Genomic DNA, 21426 nt, shown 5'->3' with positions numbered 1-21426 from the left:
GTTCTCATGTTAAAGTGATTATAGTACACTCCACAGATAGGCCATCATTACAAAATCTCTATGTAACTGGGCAGATACCATCTCTATTTTTCCTTCCTATACTTAAGAATGAAAATCTCATCAATTAAAAAGTATACCACTATCGTTTATTCTATTAATTAAGATAAATGTCCTACTTAGGTAGGCAATATTAGACCTGCATATAAACTTGGGACATACCCAGCTTAAAGAAAATAAGGAATAGATGCCCCATTGTGGCATGTCTGGAACTTGGAATTGGTTACTGCAGGTAAAGTAAAAGTTAATCTTCCCAAAATTCACCCTTACGGTGTGACGGTGTAACTGAAGAATTCTTAAGCAGAAATTTCTATATAAAATGGTTTCAGAAGGCAGTGCCCCCAGGTCACTCATAGAAACAAAACAAATTGTCTCTGGAAGAAAATCTATTTCAAACCAGGCCAACAGCTATAGTAGACCTCCATTCATTATATTATCCGTTTCAGTTTCTGAAATGTTAACATGTGTAAAGCATACCTATAAAAAGTGATGAAATAGGAAACATAACCTGTGGATAAAACAGTGATATGGCCTTGGTGATGTTAGAAACTGTTCCCAGAATCTGAATATTACATAAAGGCAACATTACTCTCAAAGAACCATTTACAAAAAGTTTAAGCAAATGATACATTTTCAGTAGTTTCAAAGATTGTATGTAATCTGAATTTCTGCTTTTGTCATTAATGATAATCCATTCTTTTCCCAATGAAGTCTAGACATTTTTTTATATATTTGTGAGCTTTTATAAGGAAAGAATTGGTTTTTCTGGGATTTAATAAAACAAATATTTAAAATTCAGTGGAAGGTGTGCCCAAAGTACAAATGACTGTAAAGTTGATATATGTTGATATTCTTCTTATGTCAGTACAGGGGTCACACCAGCAGGGGGACCTGGGGTGGTGTTCGCTTCCGCCCAAGGATGAGTCAACGGGGTCTGATGCAACAGTAGCCGGATGTTGCAAGATCCACGTAAAGCGCATATGCAGGCCACGTAAAGCGCATGTGCAGGCCATGTAAAGCGCATGTGCAGACTTTCCTATATATATTCCGGCCCCTCGGTAATAAAGAGAGTTCCTGCTTCCAGCCAAGTGAGTGTATGCATCTTTCATCCCCAGCCCCTCCGCCGTGTTCCTGAACCCCGTCGGCCTGCAGGACGGACCGACAAGTGGCGCCCAGCCTGGGACACTAGTACAAGGGATCCTCTGAGGGACAGATCAGTCAGTAAGGTAGGTCGTTGGTAAGTGATTGGCATCATGGGCAATACCATGTCCAAGGGCCAACTTGTTAGAGCCCTACAACTTCTCCTTAAAAATTGTGGAACTCCCGTTAAGGTTCAGACCCTTCATAATCTAGTCTCAGGCCTCGCAAATACCAGCAAATGGTTCCTTCAGCAGGACACGGTTTCTATACAAAATTGGGAAAAGGTCAAGGCAGATCTTCTTCTTCACAGGCATCTCTACGGAGCCCAAACAGTCCCCCCTCCCATCCTTTTGGTGTGGCAGTTAATTCACGATACCCTCAGTGAAGGGGGACCGGCCGCTTGCGAACTGGCAGCTGAGGCCCTACGCTCCGTGGCCCAATCCGAAAGTGAAACTCCACCCGCGGCATGTGCAGCCACAGAGGCCCCGGCCGTTTCCGTGTCCCATTCCCATTCCACAAAGCTGATGGAGGACTCTTCCTCCGACAAGGGGGATATAGAGGATAACAGCGACGGCCCACCACCCCCATACCCATCAACCAAAAATCGGCGGTATCCCACCTTTCCCACTCTCCCCTCTGCCCCTCCGCTCAACCCCCCCCCCCCCCGGCTCTGACAGACTTCTGGGGGCTTGTGCAGTCCCCACTTCTGCTCTTTCAAAATTCACCTCCTCAAGCCATTCTCAAACATCCCGCGAGGAAAACACCTAGGAGTTTCTCTTTACATATTATTTCTGTAGTTGATATCCCTCTATCTGTATTACCATAGCTGTAAAAGGCTATCTACATACTTCAATTAATATAATAAGTTTCACCATAATCTAAAGAAGTCTGTTCACTTGTATTTGATAAAGTATCTTAAAAAATAGGCAAGAAGTGTTTTCACCTAGCCGTCATATAGATTAGTTCTCTGCATACCTCTGCTACTTATTTCATCCCAGTGTGCTCATTTTTTTTTTTCTAGATGTAAGTTAAAGAATAGACTAGCAGAGCCACAAAATTTTAACATGATAAGAAAATATTTAGAGGGTGATAGTCCCCAGTGATACTTTAAGTGAAATTCAATCAAACCTTACACCTTAAGAAATGCTATTCCAGAGAACTTCCGTATTAACCACCATGTTCACATAGTACTGATTGCTAGTCACTTTGATCCTGTAGTGTATAATCAACGTTTTAGTGTGTTTCATGCATTCGTTTAGTTTGAACCCTCACAACAACCCATGAGGTAGGTAATAATCCCATTTTATGTATGAGTCAGACTGAGATGAGCTACACAAAAACACCATTGTTAAGTAGCAGAGCCAGAATTTGACCTCAAAATCCCAACCACAATACAAACTTTTATTTAAATAAGGAGAAAAGACTACTATACAATATTACTCTTCAGGTGCAGCCTGTAGAGCCATGGCCTTGAATTGCTTAGCTCTGAGGAAGTGCTTCAGAGATTCCTAGGTTTAGAGATGACACCATCTGGATACCTTTGTTTGAACCGAGCAACGACATCTGGGTCTGGTAGATGGATCCCTCTTTGGCTGACTCGCTTACTTCATAGTCCACCCTCCGATCCGCCCAACAAAGAGGCACTCTCCAAACCTTCTGAAAATGATCCTCCACCTGCTACTACTCTTCCACCTCCAACTGCAAGTACCCCCCTTCCTTTGCAACACAATTCATTGGACAATAGTTAATAATCCCCCTTTCCTTCTGCTGGTTTCCAGAGAGGGGGGTATTCTCCCATCATTCTTGTCTACCAATTCTACCACTGGACTCCCTTCTACACCCTTGACCTCCGCTAGTAACTTTACCAGTCCCTCTACTATTGATTTGTCATCAGTGTTCTGTTTTACTATTCCTACATCTTACCGCAACCCTGCAGAATATCACCATTTCCCCTTGCACTCCCCTTACTATAATGACGACAGCTGACATAAACTGGACAAAGTCTGGTCTCTCCTTCTTTGGTCCCCGTCCCCCCTCCGTGCCTACGGTGCTCCATAGAGACTCCCACACCACTGAGGGACAACATCCCATTCGCTCTGGCTGGTTTCTCTGCAATTCCCTTCCTATAATGCTACCTATGGTAACCATCCCAGCACTCTCTCTGACAATGCCACTCTCAGTTTCAAAGTTAATTTTACTGTTCAAGCAGGTGTTTACGTCCTGTCTTCTTTTTATATAGTGTCTTTCAATCTATCGTTCAACAATCAATCCTCCCTCAATTGTAGCTGTCACCTTTCCTCTTGTTGGTCCAGAACCCTCAGCAATTCCTTTGTTGTCATGCGCTTTCCTAAGGTCGTTATTATGCCTGTCAATGTGTCTGAGTCTACTTCTCAGGTAATCATCCAAAATCGACAAGCAGGTCTGGCATTGGTTGTTGGCGCCTTGATCTCCATCTTCTCGATGCTGGCAGCTGCGGCCGCAGTGGTCGGCGGCCTAGCTCTATCCAACTCCGTACTCAAGGCAGATACCATCAACCTTCTCCAGTGCCTTTCTCACACAAAATTCCATCAATAACCATCTCGCAGTCAGACTACTCCAGTTGAATCAACAAGTTTCCTTAATACAGGAAGAAATCGACTTATTGACTTTAACTGCTCATGTTCCTTGTATTCCTACCTATGCCTTCACGTGTGTTGCATCTGCCATCCTTTTCAACTATTCCTTTCAAGTTCATACCCTTAATGCCTACCTGCACAGCCCGTGGAACCAAACCTTTCTCAATTTTACTGCACAATTGGCTAATCAAATTCTAACCATTAACAACACCCGTGCTTCGGTATATAATCCTGATCAGGCCCTCTCCTGGCTTTCAAAGGCCTGGGGACTGAAAAATCCTTGGGGGGAGCAATATCACTCCTAGGTACAATCCTCTTCTACCTGGGAATCATTTTCTACATCCTGTGGCGCCAGTGGAATAGATGCAAAAATCTGCGAGTAGCTCTCCAAAACGTGTGCTATTCTCCATTACAGCCCACTGAAAATCACAGGGTGTGGATAAACATTGCCCTTGACCACCTGTAGGCCAATGACGGGTAAGATGGTGGTGTACCCGTAGCAACCTAAGACAGCTCCACTACCTTACCTAGGGTCCTGGTAGTGGGTGGCTATGACGGGTAAGCACGTGAGTACGACTGCCACAACCTAAGACAGGCCCGGTGTGTGTCTCCCCCCCCCCCATCAATAAAGTAAAAACGGGGGAGCTGTCACTACAGGGCTCACACCAGCAGGGGGACCTGGGGTGGTGTTTGCTTCTGCCCAAGGATGAGTCAACGAGGTCTGATGCAACAGTAGCCAGATGTTGCAAGATCCACGTAAAGCTCATGTGCAGGCCACGTAAAGCACATGTGCAGGCCATGTAAAGCGCATGTGCAGACTTTCCTATATATATCCCTGCCCCTCGGTAATAAAGAGAGTTCCTGCTTCCAGCCAAGTGAGTGTACGTATCTTTCATCCCCAGCCCCTCCGCCGTGTTCCTGAACCCCGTCGGCCTGCGGGACAGACCAACATTCTTACATTCTTACATTTTATTCCAAGAGAAAAAATTGCATTCCATTATTTATAATTTTGCATAGTATCTAAATAGGATAGTAAGAAAAGAAAGCACATATTTTAACTTGAAATAAAGAAAAAAATCTTATTCTAAACAAAAATTGTAACCTGAGTTTGAGTTTGTATGTATGACTTCCAGTTCTCCTTTACTAAATTGTCCATGAAAACCTATATATATGCTTTCTAGTTATTTTTGCACAAATGTCTATCAGAACAAATCATGGAGAAAAGGAAATTTCATCTTCCTCTTCATCTTTTTCTTGTTAATATTGCTTAAATCCAACTTACATGTGAGAGGAGTGAAAATTCCAGGAAAAAATCTCTTGATATTTCTAGCATTATTAATTCATTTTTATAGATTGATATAATTTCACCTGTTATATAAAATTTAGCAAATTCCATAGCTTTCATAGATTGTTGGTAATTATTATTTCATAACACATATCAAAATATTTAAATATTTTCTATTTAACTATTTGTTTTATGTTACTCTCAGTAAGTATCTCTATACTGATATGGATGTGTATATTTTTATTTTGCCTTGCATAAATTTGTTTTGTTGTATAAAACATTTGGACTGATCATGCTTCCTGAATATTGGCTGACTGAATAAATGTTGAACTTTACCTGGATTTCCTTCCCATTTCATATTTAATCTTTCTTTGTTCAATACTTTGTTTGTTGTTCTCAAAATATTCCTTTATTTCCCACATCCTCACCAACACTTTTTGATTCTGGACTTTAATATTTTATTTTATATAATTCTTACATCTCTTTTCATTTTTGCACAATGTATGCAATTTCATTTTGTTTATATTCCCCATACAATTGCAATCCCCTTGTTTAGACCTTCATCCTTCCTCAGGGGACACCCACCTGTATTGTGTCTCTGGTTTATAGTTGCTTGTTGGTTTTGATTTTTACTTTATTATAATTAGTCTTTTTCCCAGTCCCTTATTTAGGTTTTCTAAATTCCTGCTATGCATCCGGTATTTTTCTTTTTCTTTCTGGCTTATTTTGCTGAGCATGATCCCTTCTAGTTCCATCCATGTTGCTGCAAATTGCATGAGTTTATCTTTTTGAATTGCTGAGTATATGCACCACATCTTCTTGATCCAGTCATCTATTTTGGGCATTTGGGTTGTTTCCATAGCTTAGCTATTGTAAATAGTGCTTCTATAAACAAAGGGGTGCAGGTGCCCTTTTGATTTAATGTTTCTGTGTCCTTTGGGTAAATACCTAGGAGTGGAATTGCTGGATCATTTGGAAGCTCTATCTTTAGCAGGATGAGGAATCTCCACAAAGCTCTCCATAGTGGTTAGACCAGTTTGCACTCTCACCAGCAGTGCAGGAGAGTTCTTTTTTCTCCACATCCTCACCAACATTTGTGGTTGCTAGTTTTTTTAATATGGGCCATTCTCACTGGTGTAAGATGGTATCTCATTGTAGTTTTGATTTGCAGTTCCCTGAGTACAAGTGATGTTGAATATTTTTTTCATATGTCTGCTGGCCATTTGCATTTCCTCTTTGGAGAAGTTTCTTTTTAGCTCTTCTGTCCATTTTTTTGACTGGATCATTTACTTTGTTTTTGTTGAGTGTCATCAGCTCTTTGTGTATTTTTGTGATCAGTATTTATCATTAGTGTTGTGTGCAAAAAATTTCTCCAGGTCGGTGGGGTGTCTCTTTTTTCGTTATTGTCTCTTTTGCTGTGCAGAAGCTCTTTAATTTGATGTAGTCCCAGCTGTTTATCTATGCTTTCACTATCACTGCTTTTGTTGATGTGTCTGCAAAGATGTCTTTGAGGTGCATGTCATGTAGTGTTTCACCTATATTTCCTTCTATATATTTTATGATTTCAGGTCTTATGTCTAGTTCTTTAAGCCATTTTGAGTTGGATTTTGTGTGTGAGGTAGTAGTCAAGCTTCTTTCTTTCGCATGTAGCTACCCAGTTTTCCCAGCAACATTTATTGAACAAACTTTCTTTGCTCCATTGCAGTTGGCAAGGATGTGGAGAAAAAAGGAACTCTCCTGCACTGCTGGTGGGAGTGCAAACTGGTCCAACCACCATGGAAAGCTGTGTGGAGATTCCTCAACCTGCTAAAGATGGAGCTTCCATATGATCCAGCAATTCAACTCCTAGGTATTTACCCAAAGGACACAGAATCATTAATTCAAAAGGGCACTTGCACCTCTATGTTTATAGCAGCATGATTTACAATAGCTAAGCTTTGGAAACAACCCAAATGCCTAAAATAGATGACTGGATCAAGGAGATGTGGTGCATATATACAATGGAATATTACTCAGTAATCAAAAAGATAAACTCATGCAATTTGCAGCAACATGGATGGAGCTAGAAGGAATCATGAAATAAGCCAGAAAGAAATAAGCCAGAAAGTGAAATAAGCCAGAAAGAAAGAGAAAAATACCGGATGGTCTCACCCCCAGTAGGAATCTAGAAAACCTAAATAAGGGACTGGGAAAAAGTCTAATTATAATCAAGAAAAAATCAAAATCAACAAGCAACTGTAGACCAGAGACACAGTACAGGGGTAGGGGGGGAAGAGAGGAGGGATTAGGGTTGAAATAAGGGGGGGTGGGAATTGTATGGAGAATATAACCAAGATGAAAATCCATACATTGTGCAAAGATGAAAAATGATGTAAAAAATATATAAAATAAAATAAATGTAAATTATAAAAAGAAAATAAATGAATGGTGTTGAAAAGATTGGCCAGCCACATGCGAAAGAATGAATCTAGACCACTATCTCACAGCATATATAAATTTAATTTTTATTTTATTCTTAAAGTGGCTATGGTCCATTTAAATTTGGGTTTTTCAACAGGCAGGCTTCGTTATAGGCCTTAGCTCCCTCCTGCTCTCTTCTAGAGAGCTGCAGATGTAATATAAATTAATTTGCATTATTTTTATTATGTTAAGGTGGGAAATATATCTAGGATATAGTGGAAAATAGTAATATTAATAGAAAATATGCACTGCTCACTGCTTTAACTTCTCTCTCCTCCACTGATCTATAGCTCTTTTATCTGTATGTAGTTGAATTTGAGGGCATGCTGCTATTTTACCTTAAATGCACAACTTTGTACAGCATAATTATTAATTTCCTTTTTTTTGACAAGGAAGATTTTATAGACTATCTACATGCCTTCTTGACATTTTGGAAAAATAGTGGCCCAACATATCCTGAATTCCAATTATGATTTGACTAACATTTTTAATCCAGTGCCATAGCTCTTAAATTAATTGATCTTTTGCCACATTCTGTTTATTTGAAATATTCATTCTCAACTGTATGACATTTTCAATATTTACTGTTTCTTCATCATTATAGGTTGCATAAAACTAGAGGAGACTGGATCAGTGCTTAAGGTAAGAGACACTACAGAGTTCTTTGTCTCTGCTTTGTATCATGTTTTGTTTGTAAAATAAGTATACATTCTCATCGTAGATGTTTTAAGCTCTTCTTCAATAATTTCTAGTTAGAGATCTTCTGTGTTAACATTGTAAAACAGAGCCAACAACAAAACTAATAATTATCAAATTAAGTGTGTTATATATGATAATTTTCTATCATCTGTTTTGTACTGTTATGTTCTACTGTGAAATCTAAGGTTGGATGCCTATATGCAGTTGTGTTATAGAGAGATCTAAAGCAAATGGTCTAGTCTCCTTAATCTAGAGACAAATACAATTATTAGTAATGATCAGATCATTGATCTGCTCTTCCAGAAATTAAAATAGCTCATATATATTTAATGCTATTAAAGTTTCCAAATGGGACTAAAAAAGGAAATATCTGAGCACAGTTTATGATTTATTTTTAATTTCATGTAATTAATTTCATATAAAAATCTAGTACCAAAATCAAATGGTAATATTTGATTAACAGATACATACTATACACGTTAACTTATTCTACAGGGCACAAAATAATACTACTTGAATAATGAACAAGTTTTTCAACAATATATTTTCAAACATATTTAAAAATTTTGAATGTTTTATTTATGTTAGAATATACAATTAAGGAACATCATAAAGAACATATTATCCCTAGACTTTTTGTTTGTTTGTTTTCCATAAGTTTTGTGAAGAAACAATGGCAAAAGCAATCAAAAGTTTCAAATATATCTTCGTAAAAATAACCCTGAACATTATTTGGACCTGAGCTTAATTATCACACTGTTAGATGATACAGAAAATCCAGATTACAGTTCAAAAGTTTTTTTAGAGTTACTGATGAATAGTGAGATAATGTGGAATTTGTGTGTGTTAGATATAACTTTGTTGGACTGCCTATCACTGAAAATTATGATAATTGAACTTGAGTATGCATTTGAATTATATATAACAAGGACAGTTTTAAAAGAACACACTGTGATGGCTCTAAGTCAGCTATAGAAAAATTGATTTTTTGGGGTATGACTAATCCAGTCTCCCACAGGTTTTTGGCAACAGTTCAGTCACCAGAGTTAGCTAAACTTCTTATTTTGATTCTCTTTATTGTACTTTTCCAATATGTCCCAATACATCACCACTGATCTCTTCTGTTGAACTGGTAGCTCTCTTATCTTGTTCTTTCATGCTCTGCGATGACTCATGGATTCCCTTTGCAAATATCTCAGCATCAAGCTGTTAGCATCAGGGCTTGGTTAGCACTAGGGTTTCCTTATTATGTACTAATACTATTTGATCATTTTCTCTTTTTTCTCAGCTTCCATCCTGCCTTCTGATTTGAAGCTTTCCTCACTATTTATCTTTCTATCATTTCTTTTTACTTCTTTTCTTATTTTGGCTTGACTTTTTTTTTCCACTTTCCATTTTTTTCCCATATTATATGATGCATGAACTTTTTTCTCTTTTGCTTTCTATATTAAATTATTAATATATTCCATTTATTTTTGGAAAATTAATTTATTAATCACCAAGAAACTTTCTCACTTTGATGAGTGGTAGACATATTTCCTTATAGAATGATTGGGAAACATCACACATTGGAAATTACTTGCTTCTTAGTATTTTCAGCAAACATCATGACTTCATAAAAAAACAATAACTGTTAAAGATTATTTTTTAAAGTCACAAATGGCTAGTAATAACAGCAAAAAATACATATATTGGCAAATTACTTCTTATCTCTTATGCTCCTCCATAAGGAGCATAAGTAAGTTACACTAGAAAAGTTGCAGTGTTTTTATCAGAGCCACTCACATGAAATTTTTACAATACTTATTCTTTTTTTTAAGATTTATTTATTTATACAACAACTGGGGTACAGGCCAGATGCGTGGGAGGGTGAGAGGATTCACCAGAGACAGAGCGGGGAACAGAACAGACAGATTGACTGAAATACACTGCTGAGGGGAGCAGTGGGTGAGACAGGAGAGGTCTGCCACACCATGTGGGTATCTCCACGGCTGGTGGGGATCGAACCAGTATTGCAGAGGCTGCTGACGGCTTCACAGCACGGCGTTCAAATGTCTGGGACACCAGGGAGGTCCTACAATACTTATTCTTTACTGAAACTTGAATCATACATTTGAAGTTGCACCATGATTAATTTTCTCAGAAATATTTATCTATCTAAGCAAACCTCAAGATTTTACTCATATGGAATCATATTACTAGTGATTGAATAAGTGTTATGTCTTCTTGTACAAATCTGGTCCCTTATCATTACTAAATTACTTTGTAATTTTATGTATTTCCCTGCTTAAAAATAAAGTAGAATGGCATATTTTAATAATATTAAATTTATGATACTACATAGCACAATATCTCATTTTTTTTTTTTTGGTGGAAGCAAGAGCCAAAGATATTTAATAATATCCAGTGAGTTGTGATCCTAATCATGTTTTCTATTTGTAAAAAAGAAAACTGGTGACAGCTTTCCAGCAGCAGATCTTCAAGGTTCTCATTTTAGTTTAAGCTGCTGGGCTACCTGGTTTCCCACTCATTTTTTTTTTAATGCCATTACTATCATTTAGTCTATCTATCTATCTATCTATCTATCTATCTATCTATCTATCTATCTATCTATCTATCTATTACCTACTTAATCAGATTTATATATTATTCAACTATCCATTCCATCATTTAGTTAGTTATTATATATGGCTATGTAGTCACTAATTTCTCCTCTTTGCTATAAATGTCTTGATGGTGAGGACAAGATCTTTTGGACTTTGTGTATCCAGAAGAATTTATGGTGCTATTTGTTCACAATTTACCAAAGACATGTTGAATGCAATGCATGTTTCTGAAGGTGAAATAAACAACCTATAATTTTACATCCTATAATTTGTATAAACTACTGAATAGTGGTATTCAAAAATAAAGTATAATTTTTAATGTAAAATTTGTCTTACATAATAGAAGGAAATCTGAAAAAAGCTCATTTTAGAACCTCCCATCAAATTTTCTTCAATCATGTAAGATATTGTACGTGCACATATGTGTGCATTAAATTTTATCATTCAGGCCCTTGTCTCCATAATGTAATTTTCTTTGTTTTGTGTTGATTATGCCTTAGAAAATAAAATAGAGGGCCTCCCCGGTGGCGCAGCGGTTGAGCACTGGGTTGCAAAGCTGCCCACAGCCTCTGCAGCACTGGTTCGATCCCCGGCTGCTCCCCGGCCACCGGAGGAGGGTCCCACATGGCGTGCAGACCTCTCCTACCACCTGCTGCTCCCCTCAGCAGTGTGCTTTGGTCCTTCTGCCTGCTCTGCTCCCTGCTTTGGCTCTGGTGAATTCTCTCACCCTCCCGCGCTTCTGACTGTATCCAGTGCTTGTACAAATAAATAAATAAATAAATAAATAAAAATAAATCTTAAAAACAAAATAGAAGGAAAAAAGTCATTATGAAAGAATCCTTTATACAGCAGGAAGTCAGATGTTGATTATGTCTTTTATTTGTTCTGATACTTCCTGAAATCTTGTTTTAATATATGCATTCATTTCAGATGAGCACAAGCATACATATATCTACACATTTCCTTCATCAATCACTATCCTTTATTTATTTAGTCATGGCAACACTGTGTTTATTAAAAAACTAGCTAAAATAAATCATGCACCTTTTGAAGGAATATTAATATCAAGTCACATAAAAACTGTAGAAGCAGAATGATAATTTAGAACTTTAAGAAGTAATATTTTGATAATACTTTTTAAAATTTTTCTTCTAGCAATTGACATAATTAATAAATTCTCTGGTCAATGATAAATTAGCTTGGTGTTGGCATGACTGGTGGTAGAGGAGTATATTAGAGAGTTTGTTTCCTTCAAAGGTAATAAATTCAATTCTAACCAGAGAATTAATCCACCTCCCAAGAGGAGTTGTGGAATGTAGTTGGTTATAGATACAAATTACTTTTTGTCTTAATTGCAGTACCAGGACGTTGACCATATGTTGATTGTATGCATTCTTTTCTGACTTTATTTTATCACAAGTTTTTACACTTAGGAAAATGTTTTCCCCTATGAATATTCATATGCAAATATCAAGAAAATAATTCTTGTTATATCTGAGATGCTCATTCATCTGTGATGTACATGTTGCATGGGGATAGATGAGATACAAGGTGTTATGATATACAGCTTCCACCCAAAGTGAAGATGTCCCCCAGAGTCATTCCAGGAAATTACAAGGATTCTGGAAATATTCTATATTGACAACAATAGTAACTCACCACACAATGAATTGTAACCAGTGATATGTGACAAAAAAGCAACTATTTATTTTAAAAGCTTAATAATTACAATAGTGACAAAAATGACTAATTTTCAGGACATCCTCATATTAAACTTATCAACAGTAAAACTTTGAGGAATAGACAAAGAGGTTATGATTCTTTGAATTTTATGGATAAGGAAAGTTGTAATGGGAGAATTTAACATAACTGGATTACATAGCATTGGACTGAAAAACCAAGTCTTCTGTCTACCATAAGAAGAATTGTCAAAAAAAATTCACAGTGAAAAAGTCCATTCATTCTTTATAAATGGAAAATTTTACTGACAAAAATTCTCTATTCCCACATAAAATTTATATCTCATATTACATTAAATTATTATTAAATAACTTAACTCTTACACTCCTCTGACCATTAAGTTTTTTAAATGCTCATATTGAATATTTACTGCTTTAACATATTTTTTCCATGAAAACAGTCACAGATAGACAACTTCTGCAATGAGATTTTCCTGTGATACAACCTAAATTTGCAAGGATGAAAAATAGAAATATCTCTATCTTTAGCCAATCAGAGCTCAGAGGTACAGACAAAAGCAACACAAATTCCACAAGTTGGTTATTGGGACTGATAAATAGAGAGATAAGTCTTAACATCATTCTTGGCTTCCATGACCCATGAACTCTTGCTATTTGGGGCTGATTCATATATTTATCAATGCATATATTGGATAATTGATCACTATTCTCCAAACTCTACAATGTATGTCATAAGCCAACTCCTTATAGACTTTATTAGATGGGTCCACTACTAATCATACTGACATTTTTCTGAATGGTGGATGAAAAATATGATAAAATCAGGGAAATCTAGGATTATTTCCCATTCCTATACCTCCCTTGCTGTAAAATGAAATCTACTGCTCCAAGATAATATTATGTGTGATGTCATGTGATGGATTAGACAATCTTTAAGACTCCTGATGATTGTGCTGACAGGGGTAGAATAAGTAATACAATTCTGGACCAGCTTGATTCCAAGATAGAAAGGATCTGATAAAATTTGTTATCCTGTGACTAGCAAGTCTCCGCCCAAATGGACATATCTAGGGTTCAAACTGTTGTTGGCAGATTTTCTTTCTCTACATTAGAACATTGGATGATGAATTACATCTTCTGTCTAACCAGTTTAAATTTGACTGTTAAATAATTATCAAATATGTGATTTTTTAAAAAGATTTATTTATTTATACGACAAACCGGGGTACAGGCCAGATATGCAAGAGGATGAGAGACTTCACCAGAGACAGAGCGGGGAACAGAACAGTCAGACTGACTGAAATACACTGCTGAGGGAGCAGTGGGCGAGACAGGAGAGGTCTGCTGTGCCATGTGAATATCTCCGCAGTCAGTGGCTGGTGGGGATCCAACTGGCACTGCAGAGGCTGCAGACAGTTTCACAGCACTGTGCTCAACTGCATGCACCACCAGGGAGATCCTCAATTATGTGATTTTTTTCCTTTGCTTTCACTTGCTTTTTTCTAGGTATTTCGAATTTCCCCTAAAATGTGTTTGTTTTACCTCTAATATTTCAGGCACGCTCAATAAAATGAAATAAAGTCTTGCAAGTCCTGTATTAGAGCATTAAGAAAATGAGAATGAAAAGAAGAAATTGGCAGTACCCATGTCTCCCTAGACATCCACACTTTTTTTATTTATTTTTTATTTCTTTGCTTTAATATTAGGAACGTTGGACTTTTTTTTTTTTTTCCAGAAATGTGCAACTAGCTTTTAAAATACTCTATTTCCTGCCTGAAATTCTGAGGTGATAAGTGACTTTCCTACCCACCTGTGCCTATGCAGGCATCTGTTTTCACAAACACTTCCCTGTCAAGGACACCCCTTTCTGCCCACTTGTGTGTCTGCAAGCATCCTTTGTTTTCCTGCAATTTCCGTTTATTTTATAATAAACCTGCCCTTTTGGAGATACACATATAAAAGATCTGATGTGATATATTTATTAAAACCTTCAGATTTATATGAGAATATAATTATATTTTCTGGGCCTCTGTTTATGAATATGTAAAATCAAGAAAATTATATTCACCTTATATGGTTGCTGTGAGGATGATAGAGTTTAACATCTGAAAAATCAATCCTAAAACTTAGAAAGCAATCTTTTTAACATGTATTAAAATGAACATGAAAATGCCAATTTATACTCCACAGTAACATGATTCTTAATGATCTAACAATATATCAAAAGTTAATCCAACTCTCTAGCTATTCATTAAATTTAAGCAAAAATTTTGGTGGCAAGATTTATGAGATAATTGCTTTAATTTTTCATTTTATTCTGTACATGTGTGAGCCAAATCAAAGATCATCCCTATCAACAAAGATAAAATACCCTATTTTATGACACTGGATTTTTTCCAGATGGGGGACCATTTAAGCAGAGTCTTTAAAATTCACATTTTTTTCTTTCATTTGCTGATAACTGAATCTGAAACATAAGTTGTTACAAGTGCAGATGTCCTTATTGCAAGATTCATCTGTGCCAATTAAGTTAAAAGCATCTATATAAATAGACTTTAAATTTTGATTTACCCTGTTTAGAAATACCAACCATGTAATCAAAGATTTGCTTTACATTGATAATTCAAACACATGATTTTTCTTTGTACTATTATAACAAACTTGTGGTGAGTATGTAAGGGTGTGTATTTGTGTGCTCATGTACAATATTGTTTAAAGGTAAAAGTGGAGTTGCTGGTTCATGGATTATTCGTATGTTTTTTAATGCAATGATGATTATTGTTTAGCTACTTGGAAGTCTGTTTTCAACTTCCAAGACTTTCATTACCAAGTTGTAATGAAACAATATGACAGCTGTATTTGGGAAAATAGCATGTTAAAAGGTAAACTGAGACATATTAAAATTGTTAAAGAATTTATTTGGGCAAAAATCAATTTAAATTGAACAACACTAAAACAGAAGAGGTTAGGAGCTCTCCACTGATAAGAGTTTCAGGAGAATTTTTTATAGAAAAAAGATAGAAACAAAGCAAGGACATTATTTGACTATAGATTAAAGCCTTCTTCATAGGTTTTCCTTCAATTTTATTAGCTTGAGGCACTTACAGGCTTATTTTGTTTTGCTTACATAGTTCATTTCCATATTAGAGTGACTTCGATCTCATGGTCTCATTGTTTAATTAATTTAGAATCTTAATTATAAAAATGGTATCTAAGAGAAAACAAACAACAAAAGATTCAAGAAATTATTTATGGAGATCAAAATGTACTATAAAGTTTATCTTTTCTTCTCTGAATAGAACTCTGTGAAGAGGTATAATATTAATTTAGGCAAATATTAAGCATGTTCAAATGTGAATTACTGTTTATATCTTAGGGAAATCAGAATGTGACCTAACTATTATTTGGATTTTTTAAATTTTTATCTTAGCACTACTTATTTAAAATGGCAATCAAAGGCCTCCCTGGTGGAGCAACTGGTTAGGATGCAACCTATGAAACTGTTTGCAGCCACTGCAGCACAAGTTCAATCCCTGGCCAGCCAGGGAGCAACCCACATGGCACAGCAGACCTCTCCTGACTCACCCACTGCTCCCCTCAGCAGTGTATTTCAGTCAATCTTCCTATTCTGTTCCCCCACTCTGTCTCTGGTGAATCCTCTCACCCCTATACTTTTGGCCTGTACCCCAGTTCTTTTTTTTAAAGATTTATTTAATTATGCATACAAGAGCTGAGATACAGGCCAGAGATGTAGGGGGTGAGAGGATTCTCCAGAGACAGAGTGGGGAACAGAACAGGCAGGTTGACTGAAATACACTGCTAAGGGATGCAGCTGGCAAGTCAGGAGAGGTCTGCTGCACCATGTGGCTCACCTTCCTGGCTGGGGATCGAACTTGTACTGTAGTGGCTGTGGGCAGCTTCATAGGTTGCATCTTAACCCCTTAAGCCACCAGGGAGGCCCTGTACCCCAGTCCTTGCATGCATAAATAAATAAATCTTAAAAAAATAAATAAAGGGGCCTCCCCTGTTGGCGCAGCAGTTGAGCACTGGGCTGCGAGGCTGCCTGCAGCCTCTGCAGCACCGGTTTGTTCCCCGGCCTACATAGAGGGTCCCACAAAAAATAAACAAACAAACAAATAAATAAACAAATAAAATGACAGTGTGGAAATAGAGGAAGAGCTTCCATATCCCCTGGTAGCATGCTATCAAGAATATAGTTTATTAAATCTAGAAAGATTATCTTCCTCTGTGGAGGAAAAAAGTACTATGTACATGTAGTTAGATTTAGCATCTAGTCCCTGATCCAAATGTTATACTGTAAAATCACTTAACCTCTACAACCTCAATTTCTCACCTTTGAAATTGTGATAATAGTGTTTACTTTTGGGTTACATAGACATGATTATCAAGCATGATATTGGATATGAATGGACTTTTAAAACTCATAAGTTTATGTAAATGTATGCGGTAATTACTCAGTAATTCCAAACATGTTTATCAAATAATGAAATCAGTGAACTTTGGTGACAAGGAGCATAATCTTTGAGACTTTGAACATCAAATGTATCACCACTTCCTGCTATGAAAAATGTAAGTGCATGGACACATGTAAATATATGCTCATAAATGAGCAATTTTAAAATTAATTACCTTAAAGCAGGGTATGATATTCTAAAATATACTTTGAGAAAAATGCTACTAGAAGATTATCCTTGATAATGCTAAAATCTAAATGGCGGTTCTGTTGATTATAACACAGCTCTGTCATTGAGTCTGTGTAAATTAAGAATTTGAATAAATGAACCAAAAAAAAATCTTATGATTGCTGTTAAACTTAACAAAGACAGGTGCCATTGCAGCCAAGTAACAGCTTCCTCAATGCCAAGCTAATTGGTGCACTGTCATTCTTGGAATGCTGGCAGCTGTTAAGTCACTCTGGTATAATTGAGATTTGTTTTACTCTACTATTTTGTGCATTTGATTTTGGTATTAAAGTCCAAAGTTAGATTAGAAAGTATTATTCATTAGAAATGAAATTGATAGAATCAATTGCTGATTTTACTTTTTTTTTTTAAAAAGATTTATTTATTTATTTACACATATAAGCACTGGGTACAGTCAGAAGCGCGGGAGGGTGAGAGAATTCACCAGAGCCACAGCAGGGAGCAGAGCAGGCAGAAGGACCAAAGTACACTGCTGAGGGGAGCAGCGGGTGGCAGGAGAGGTCTGCGCACCATGTGAGACCCTCCTCCGGTGGCTGGGGAGCAGCTGGGGATCCAATCGGTGCTGCAGAGGCTGCGGGCAGCTTCGCAACCCAGCGCTCAACCGCTGCGCCACGGGGGAGGCCCCAATTGCTGATTTTAAATAACAATTTATAATTAGAGGAGTATATGTATCACTATCATATTTATAACTATATGCATATATACATATACCTATAAATGAGATATTCAGTTTGTGCTTTAAAGTGGACATCTCTAGGGTTTGAAGAAAAAAGTAGTAGACAGTGGTTTTCTGTACTGTCTGATTCTATCTATATTGGCTTTTTCTGTGATATGTGTATGTCTAACAAGATATTCAAATTCAAAATTCCTTTAAGGATTGCTAATAACTGACTTTAAGAGTTGTGACTGACTTTATGCCAAGTTTTGAACTATTCATTTTTTCTATGATCCCATGAACCAAATTTTATGTAAGATAATTCCCAAAAAACGTAATGCTGAATTTTACATTACGAATCTAAAAAATCAGGACATTTTATATTTGGTAAAAGTAAAATTAAAAACAATGGCTTAAGCTAGCACTTTATTAAAAATAGTATGTTAAAAAAACACTTATGTTTGAGATCCCCCAACAACAAATATATTTCTAAAATTATTTTCACTCAGGGAAAAGAGATAAACAGTTGCCAGATACACCCAAAGTTTCTATTTAATGAATCTACCATATAAATAAACATGCTTTGCTCAATTGAGGGGGGCAGAAAATAATTACTATCTAAATATTAAAATTAATTAGCATGTACTGGAGAAAGTAACCAATATATAACTATACATAAAAAAGTAATAGATAAATAGTATGAAGGTATCAAAAATAGTATGAATGTTAAAATATTAGTTTTTTAAGGTCCTTGGAAGCTATAATATATGTCTGTTATTTTAGAATGTGAATCAAGAGAGACCACAATTAGTAATCAATTCATTTCAAAAGCACAGAGATTTTATTTTTTTCACATTTTATTTAAAATTTATTTTTTATATTCCACATGCAGTTACGATCCCCTTATTTTGATTGGCCTGTAGTTTTCTTTTTTTGTGTTGTCCTTGTTCGGTTTTGGTATTAGTGTAATGTTGGCTTCATAGAATGTGTTTGGTATTATCCCTTCCTTCTCAATTTTTTGGAAGAGTTTGTAAAGGATAGTCACTAATTCGTTTCTGAATGTTTGGTAGAATTCATTTGTAAATCCATCAGGTCCTGGGCTTTTGTTTTTGGGAAGGTTTTTGATTACCATTTCAATTTTGCTGCTTGCAATTGGTCTGCTTAGGTGTTCTATTTCTTCTTTATCTAGCTTTGGGTGATTGTGGAGTTGTAGGAATTTGTCCATCTCCTCTAGATTGTTGAACTTGTTTCCATATAAATGTTGATAGTAGTTTCTGATTATTCTTTTGATTTCTGCTGTGTCCGTTGTGATTTCTCCTCTTTCATTTGTGATCCTGTTTATTTGTGCTTTCTCCCCTTTTTCCTTTGTGAGCTTGGCTAGGGGTTTGTCTATTTTATTGATTTTTTTGAATAACCAGCTCTTGGTTTCATTGATCTTTTGGATTGTTTTTTTAGTTTCATTTTCATTTATTTTTGCTTTGGTTTTTATTATTTCTTTTCTTCTACTACCGGTTTTGGGGGTTTTTTTGTTGCTCTTTTTCTAGTTCTTTGAGCTCCAAGATTAGGTTGTTTCTTTGAGTTCTTTCTTGTTTCTTGATTTGAACCTCTAGTGCAATATATTTTCCTCTTATTACTGCTTTTGCTGCATCCCATACATTGAGGAAATTGGTGTCCTCCTTGTCATTCAATTCAAAGAATTTTTTAATTTCTTCTTTGATCTCCTCATTAGTCCAGTGGTCTTCCAGTAGTGTGGTTTTCAATCTCCATGAGGTTGGAGAGTTCCTTGCCTTCTTTTTATGGCTTATTTCTAGTTTGATGCCTTCATGGTCAGAAAAGATGGTTGGTATGATTTCAATCTTGGTGTATCTGTTGATGTTTGTCTTGTGCCCCAGTATGTGATCGATACTGGAGAATGATCTGAGTGCGCTTGAGAAAAATGTGTACTCAGATTTTTTTGGGTTTAGTGTTCTATAGATGTCTGTTAAGCCCAAGTGCTCTAGATCCTTATTTAGAGCTTTAGTGTCTTTACTTATTTTTTGTCTCGTTGATCTATCCATTGTTGATAGTGGTGTCTTGAAGTCTCCCACTACATATGTTTTTTCTCTGATGTCTGTTTTCAAAGATAATAATAGTTGTCTGATATATTTTGGTGCTCTTTTATTTGGTGAATATATGTTAATGAGTGTTATTTCTTCTTGAAGTATTGTCCCCTTGATCATAATGTAGTGACCGTTGGGGTCTCTTTTTACCTTTTTGAGTTTGAAGTCTGTTTTATCTGATGTAAGTGTAGCTGTTCCTGCTTTTCTTTTTTGTTCCTGCTTTCTTTTTTGCTTGTAGGATTGTTTTCCATCCTTTAACTTTGAGTCTGTTTTTATCTTTTGTGGCTAAATGTGTTTCCTGGAGACAGCAAAAGGTTGGGTTTTGTTACTTAATCCAGCATGCGGCTCTGTGCCTTTTTATTGAAGAGTTTAGTCCATTTACATTTAGAGTTAATATTGATATGTTAGCATCTGTATTTGTCATTGTGTTTGTCTTTCCTTTGATTTTATTTATTTATTCTTTTAATAACTTTTTTTTTTTGCCTTCTTTCATTGTTATTCGTCCCTCTGAGTTTCTGGCTTTAGGACTCCTTGTAGTATTTTTTGGAGTGGGGGTTTAGTCGTAATGAAATTCCAGAGTTTCTGTTTGTCTGGGAAGGTCCTTATTCTTTCTTCATAGAGGAAGGAGAGCTTTGCAGGATAGAGTATTCTTGGTTGGCATCTGTTTTCTTGGAGTCTGTTGACTATGTCCCTCCACTCTCTCCTTGCCCGTAGTGTTTCTTCGGAGAAGTCTGATGTCAGTCTGATTGGTTTTCCTTTGAATGTTATCTGTTTCTTCCCTCTTGTCAGCTTCATTATTTTTCTCTTGTTTTGGATTCTTGGGAGCTTTACTATTATGTGTCTTGCTGTATTTTTCCTTTCGTCATGGAAGTTTGGTGTTCTTGCTTCTTATATATCAATTTTCAGCTCCTTCTTCACTTTGGGAAGTTCTCTTCAATTATTTCCTTGAATATTTTCTCTGTTCCTATATCTCTCTCCTCTCCTTCTGGGATTCCTATAACTCTTACATTTCCTTTCCTCATGGAGTCAGATAGTTCCCGAAGTCTTTCTTCAGTCTTTTTCCTTTGTACTTCTCTTTCATTTTCTGTTTTGGTTCTTTTTATTTCTGTGTCTTCAAGAGTACTTATGCATTCTTCCATTTCATCTATTCTGCTTTCTTTGCTTTCCCCAGAGTTCTTTAGCGCCTCCATTTATTCTTTGATCTCCTGTTTTTCTTTTGCTTCCCTCTTTAGGGACTCAATTTCATTCTTCTGAGCATTGTTTTCCTTAATGACTTCCATCAGTTTTTTCATCACTGCAATTTTAAATTCTTTTTCTGGAAGGCTCAGAAGTTCTTCCAAGTCACCGTAGTTGCAAGCTGGTGGGTGGTTTTTTTTTTTGTGGTGT

At 36.4% G+C, this 21426-nt stretch overlaps 1 long non-coding RNA gene across 1 annotated transcript in view; it reads left to right on the top strand.

The window, feature by feature from the left end:
• The first annotated feature begins 1140 nt into the window (after positions 1–1140).
• Positions 1141–21426, top strand: part of LOC129144711 (uncharacterized) — a 57570-nt gene continuing 37284 nt past the window's right edge. Inside the window, exons 1-3 of the long non-coding RNA XR_008549163.1 lie at positions 1141–1283; positions 6803–6946; positions 8162–8199. This is a non-coding gene — a long non-coding RNA (uncharacterized LOC129144711). The remainder of the gene's footprint in view (positions 1284–6802; positions 6947–8161; positions 8200–21426) is intronic.

This window comes from Talpa occidentalis, unplaced genomic scaffold (assembly GCF_014898055.3).
Source record: "Talpa occidentalis isolate TD23 unplaced genomic scaffold, MPIMG_talOcc4v2.1 talOcc4.6, whole genome shotgun sequence".
Classification (NCBI taxonomy): domain Eukaryota; kingdom Metazoa; phylum Chordata; class Mammalia; order Eulipotyphla; family Talpidae; genus Talpa; species Talpa occidentalis.
The sequence above is the reverse complement of the archived record's forward strand: the minus strand, read 5'-3'. Positions and strand labels throughout refer to the sequence as shown.